Source organism: Artemia franciscana, chromosome 5, assembly GCF_032884065.1.
Source record: "Artemia franciscana chromosome 5, ASM3288406v1, whole genome shotgun sequence".
Taxonomy (NCBI): Eukaryota; Metazoa; Arthropoda; class Branchiopoda; order Anostraca; family Artemiidae; genus Artemia; species Artemia franciscana.
This window is the reverse complement of record NC_088867.1, coordinates 5,262,488-5,269,264: the sequence shown is the minus strand read 5'-3', so window position 1 is coordinate 5,269,264 and position 6,777 is coordinate 5,262,488. Positions and strand designations below refer to the sequence as shown.

At 36.6% G+C, this 6,777-nt stretch overlaps 1 protein-coding gene across 2 annotated transcripts in view; it reads left to right on the top strand.

Annotated features, from left to right (window-relative positions):
• Positions 1-6,777, top strand: part of LOC136026917 (uncharacterized) — a 56,819-nt gene that overhangs the window by 28,987 nt on the left and 21,055 nt on the right. The gene's annotated exons all lie outside the window — the stretch shown is intronic.

Below are 6,777 nucleotides of genomic sequence, written 5' to 3'. Positions count from 1 at the left end.
CTGTAGGTAGCAAATTAGTGAGTAATATGATATTTTTTAGACTGAGAGATGCTGTAGACAAAGTTTTAAGGGAAGAACAATGCGGTTTTAGAAAAAGTAGAGGATGTGTCGACCAAGTTTTCACTCTTATGTTAATAATTCAGAAGTCCCTTCGTTGTCAAATACCTTTGGTCCTCAGTTTATCGATTATGAGCAAGCCTTCCATTCTGTTGATAGAAGAGCGTTAAAAAAGGTCTTATCGTTATATGGTATACCAGAAAAATACATTTGTCGCCTGAAAGCGGTTTTGCCGAATGTAACAATTTTTGGCGAAACTGAGTTGCGAACGCTATCTTGCGTAAAAAAATTCTCTTTCGAATGGTTTAATTGACATTGCCGTAAGACATCTCTAACTGCCTGTATTTTGCAGTTCTCTTTTGCCGAATAGCATACTATTCAATACTATCGCATATATTCAAACTCGTTTTTCTCCGGTTTTTGGAAAAACAGATTCGGCAAAACCGCTTTCAGGCGACGCATTAAAGTGATTTGTGCTATGTACGAGAATAATACTGCTGCGGTTAAGGTAGAAAGTGAGGTTAGCAACTGGTTTTGTATTAAATCAGGAGTTAAGCAGGGTTGTGTTCTATCCCCCTTGATATGGATCATTTTGATGGACTTCGTCTTAAGGAGCACAGGAAAGGCAATTGAAGACCATGGAATCAAATGGGGAGGAATAACGCTCCTGGACTTAGATTATGTTGATGATTTAAGCATATTAGATGAAAGTGTGAGCAAAATGAATGAATTTTTAGAGGTTTTGAGAGTTCAGGGTGCTAAAATAGGCTTGACAATTAATGTTAAGAAGACTTAGTCACTAAGGATAGGAATAAGTGAAGATGAACAGTTGACATTAGGTAACGAAAATATTGATCAGATGGGGAGCTTCAGTTGCCTTGGTAGTATTATTAGTAAAGATGGTGGGAGCAGTGAAGATGTTAAAAGTAGAATAGCTAAGGCTCAGGGTGTTTTTTCACAGTTAAAAAAAGTTTGGAAGAATAGAAAGATAAGTCTGCAAACCAAGATTAGAATATTGGAAGCTACAGTGATGACAGTGGTCAAATATGGCTCTGAAGCATGGGCACTCCGAAAAGCAGATGAAAATTTACTAGATGTTTTCCAGAGAAATTGCCTACGGATTGTTCTGGGTACCCGGCTGACTGACCGTATTTCAAACTGTAGGTTGTACGAAAAATGTGGTTCAATCTCGCTTTCTAGGGCTATAATGAAAGAAAGGTTGAGATGGCTAGGCCACGTTCTACGGATGAAGGATGACAGATTACCGAAGATTGTCCTTTTTGGCCAACCGTCTGGGACTACATGGAAAGCAGGTCGTCCTCGTCTGGGTTGAGAGGACGTCATAAATAAAGATTTAAAGGAAATGGGAACTTCCTGGGAGGGTGTAAAGAGGGAGGCTTTAAATATATTAGGTTGGAGGAGGAGCGTGCAAAGCTGTGTTGGCCTCAGGCCGCTTGGTGCTGCAGTGAGTTATTAGTAGTAATAGTAGTAGTAGTAGTAGTAGTAGTAGCTCCTTGATACAGTTCGTTACCACGAACATTTTGATATCATTTTGATTAAGTGTTTTACATTTATTTTTCGTTTTAATTATTTTTTATACTAACAGGCCGCTTTGAAAGAGGTTTACAAAGCGTCTTTTGGTCAATAATACAACGGGTAGACTAAAATAACCTCTAGTTTTTGATATTTCAAGATGGACACATTTTTGGATGCTCAGAGGTTACATGAATGGACCAAAAGGTTGGAAACCCCGATGATAGTTGTCTAGCCAAAAAATTAGTATATTTTTTAATATCACGCCTGAGGGTTGTATCCTGACATTTTGACACTTCTGATATAATTGAGAAAAATCACTTGCTATGTTCTTCTCAAAGGGATTATCACCATGCGATGTAGATAAGGATAGAAAATTGATCAAGCATATATTACCCTGTAGATCATCCCTCTGAGCATGCTTAGCAAATTGTTTTAACAATTAACCTGGAAAGCATGAAAAATGTCAGATATGACCTTTACATATAGCGGAGACGATATATCAGTTTGCTTGTCACCGTCTTGTAAAAGTCCTCATTTATTAAAATGGTTTTGTAGGAGGAAAGGAATCAGAAGTCTTCGTCGCTACTTGAAGTACTAAGGACATCAATGCAAAAAAAATTCACCATTAGGTTTGGATCTATTCCAGAAAACCGTGTGGACAATCGCCGGTTCCTAGACATGACATTACGGCCCGTGTCTTCCGGCAAAAGTTGAAAACACTAATAAACTACATAGCAAAACTTTAAGTGTTTAGGTCAGTGTGATACTGGATGTACTCAGTGGAATGGCAAAAACAAGGATTGCCACACGCACATATTTTAATCTGGCTACATGATAAAATTACTTCTAATGAAATTGAAGATGTGATTTCCGCTGAAATTCCTGATGAAAATGTCGATAAGGGCTTATATGATATTGTTGTAAAAAATATGATACATGGACCTTGCGGTGCACTGAATGAAAAATCACCATGCATGGCCAAAAGAAGGTGCACAAAGCAATATCCTCGACTTTTAGTACCCAACACAATTACTGGCAATGATGGTTACCCACAATATAGAAGAAGATCTACTGAAGATGGCGGTAAAACAGCAATAATAAAGAAGCATAATGGTACCACCATCGAAGTAGATAATCAGTGGGTTGTTCCATATTCACCTTTATTGTCAAAAACATTAAATGCACACATAAACGTTGAATACTGTAACTCCGTAAAGGCAATCAAATACATATGTAAATACGTCACCAAAGGCACTGACAGCAGTTTTTGGCTTGCAGTCCGAAATCAGTGATATCGAAGAAATCGTAAAATTTATGGTCACACGTAACGACTTTAAAATTAACTACAAATATGCATGTCCGATCACAAAACGATGACCCTGGTCAGACATTTTCAGATCAATTGCTGGCAATAGGAAACGGAAAACTCCCAGTAGACTCAATTTCTGAATGTATACAACTGCCTGCTGAATTCTGTAATTTAGTGACGTCCAAAAATTAATTGGTTGAAAAAGTATTTCCGAATATTCTAACCAATTATAAAAATCATAAATGGCTAAGTGAACGAGCGATTATGGCAGCCAAGAATAAAGACGTCCACGAAATCAACAATATTGTTTTGACCATGATTCGACAGCAGGCAGTCCTTTACAAGTCAGTCGACACAGTTCTGGAACCAAATGAGGGGTTAATTATCCATCTGAATTTGTAAATTCCCTGGATCTCCTAGGGTTTCCACCAAACGTGCTACAACTAAAAATAGGCGTACCAATAATATTGTTACGAAATATAAACCCTCCAAAGCTTTGCAATGGCACGCGACTTGCCGTAAAAAAAACAATGGAAAACGTAATAGAGGCAACAATCTTGACAGGGCCTTTTGACTGTGAGACTGTTCTTATTCCTCGCATTCCCATGATTCTAACGGATCTGCCTTTTCAATTTCAAAGATTGCAATTCCTAATTCAATTAGCATTTGCAATCACCATCAACAAAGCTCAAGGGCAATCATTAGAAAAATGTGGTATAGATCTTAATACAGAATGTTTTTCCCATGGACAATTGTACGTTGCATGTTCGAGGGTCGGTAAACCTGACAATCTATTTATATGCACTGACAATGGGACAGCGAAGAATGTTTGTTCGAATGTTTTACGCAGTTAATTTGTATTGTATATGTATATCTATCTATCTATATAAATAAGGCTTTTTATATGCACAACCAATGGGACAGCCAAGAATGTTGTATATTCGCAAGTTTTGCGTAGTTAAAAACACACACACATATATATATATATATATATATATATATATATATATATATATATATATATATATATATATATATATATATATATATATATATATATATATATATATATATATATATATATATATATATATATATATATATATATATATATATATATATATATATATATATATATCTATATTCACAGGTGGGACAATTGGACACGACTACAATGGCACGTAACTAATATGGTGCGCCAACGTCATAAAAAGTATTTGAATGTTTACTCCCCTATTGTACTTCTTCGGTCAGTCCTGAGGAAACTAGAAACAAATCAAGCTACAATAATTTTGACATCTCTGAATTAGCTTCAGCAATCTTGGTTCCCCAACCTAGTCTCCTCTGTTTACACTACCCGATAATTTTACCGAAAATACCAGGCATGATCAGGCAAAAGAGCTTTTTCATCCGAACCTAGAAAATTAACTCTTTAGGTTTGGGAGCAGTCGTCAAAGATTTCTTTTAAGCGCAATTTTTCATCTGAAGTCTCAGACGAAAGATAACATAATTGGCATAAAAAAAATCCGGCATCAGCACCTGTGATAGCTGAATGCGAGTTCCAATATCTCCGTTTTACGTTAACATCTTCTACATTTGTTGGGTGTAGAATAGCAATTTCCTAAGTAAAAATATTTTATCCTAACCATTATATTATGGATAATGGCAACATGTTTGCGTTGTCATGCAAGCATTGGATTAAGTAACCAAATACACATCAGTTAATCCCTCCCTGGATCCTAAGAACAGCTTAATTAGTGTTTTCTGGTCCTTTAGAATATTGGAGTTAATAGGCTGTTAACTGGAATATTGGAGTTGAAGGCTGTTAACATTTAAAACAGTATTCTTATTGTTTTGCGAGAGCAACACTTTGGTTTTGTCCTGTTTTTTTTTTCTTTCTATGCCGCCGATGTCGGCTTATTCCTGGAAACTGGTAAGGGTCCAACCTGTGCGGTTTTTACGGAAACAACCTAACCTGTGCGGTTTTTACGGAAAGTGTGGACCTCAGGCCAGATTGATGAATATGGCAATACATTTTTGGAAAGCTCCGCAGAACTCTTTCCTGGGGCCAAAAAGGATGATTTTTGCTTGTCCACAAGGCAGAGCCTATGCTGTGCGAAGTGAAGTGGAGTTATGTAGCCTATGTCAGAGAGGAGTATCTGAAGTTGTGCAGCCAAGCTTTCGTTTCATCAAACTATGTTTCTGCTTTCGAGTGGAAAGCTCCGTTCCAGCAGGCAAGCAGGCAGGCACCACTTTCAAATTGAAGATGGACTAAAATCTATAAATGTTAAATATATGCGGCGGTTACCCGGGCCTACAGCCAACATATCTTCTTTGGATGATACATAGAAAAATTTACAGAAGCAAAAAAGGGGCATTTTCCCACGGGTCCGAAAGTGCTGCCGTGATTTTGGCTGGGTTTATCATTTGTTTTTTCGGACTTGGGATTGAGGTAAAGAAATGTTATCAGATGTACCTCTTAAACTTTAAAAGTTTTGTCATTGCTAAAGAAATTGGAGCTTATCCTTTGCTCCTTTCTAAGTGGTGACGTTAGAAAGTTGGCCTACGAAAAAAAAAATCAACTTTTGAACTAAGACAGATAGAATTTTTCGACGGCAATCGATAGCTCTTGATGAGCTGATCAAGTATATGTCATCCATTTTTTGGTACAAAAATTCCTTCATGAGATATACTAGTTTGAAAGTTAGTTAGAATTATGTGTTTACGCAACGGGTACAAACGATGACGTAAAACAACGAGGCAGTTTCGTAATAATTAATAGTGTCATCTATGGTATTTTGAGCCTGAAAAGTTATGGATAGCTTTATAATACCAACTAGATTATATAAGATATTGTTCCAAGTCTTGATCCGTCACGACGTCTACGATTGAAAAGGATAAAATTCGTCCCTTCTTTCGATATTCTTTTGTTATTTTGTTTTTTAAACGCTGAGGAATAGCCTTTGATCATGTGATTACTGATCGCGTTCTTCTTTGGACATTACTTTTTAAAAGCTTTGATAGGCTGACAACTTCAGCGTTTAACCGATAGCAAAGAAACAAAACCAAAGTGTTGCTCTCGCAACACTTTATCCGGCGAAGCCGGACACAGGTTGCCGCAGCACTTCATGTTGCTCAGGCAACGTAGGTCTAGTTTACATTGACTTGGTAAAGAAAAGGAGTAAGATATAAAAATCAAGTCTCTCGTCAATGTGAAATTTAGGGGATGGTAACCTAGGGTTACATTTTTTCTTTTGTTTCTGGAATAGGACTAAAAAATAGTCAAAATCTTCCCACCCGTTGTCTCGGCAAAATCTCGAGATGAGATTAACAAACTTTTAAATCTTGCCTTGGATTACCTGGATCTCAAAAGATCACAATTCAATGTTGATAAAACAGAAGCTAGGGTTCTTAGTAAACAAAGAAGCAATATTGAACAATTTTGCAAATTTTATTTTAATGGGAAAAAATGCATATAGTAAAAGAAGCATGTTATTTGAGATTTCATTTTTCTGCTAATGGCGCCTGGAACAAAACATACCACAGCAAATTTTGCAAATGATAGAGCAGCCATGTTTGCACTATATAAAAAAGTAGTTTAAAGGAAGCTAATAGCCAAAAGATTTTAAAACAGGTATTCAAAGCTAAAATAATGTCAATCCTTCGCTATGCTGCTGAGATCTGGGAGAGAGACCCAGCTAAACAAATTGAACTGTTTCAGTTCCACTATTATAAACAACTGTATAGACTGAAGAATACAATCCATAATATTGTCATAAAAGGGGACTTAAGTCTATTTTCAACGAGAAAAGACAGGTTAATACAGATAGTAAAACTCTGGAAAAGGTTATTGTATTATCTTGAACACAGGATAG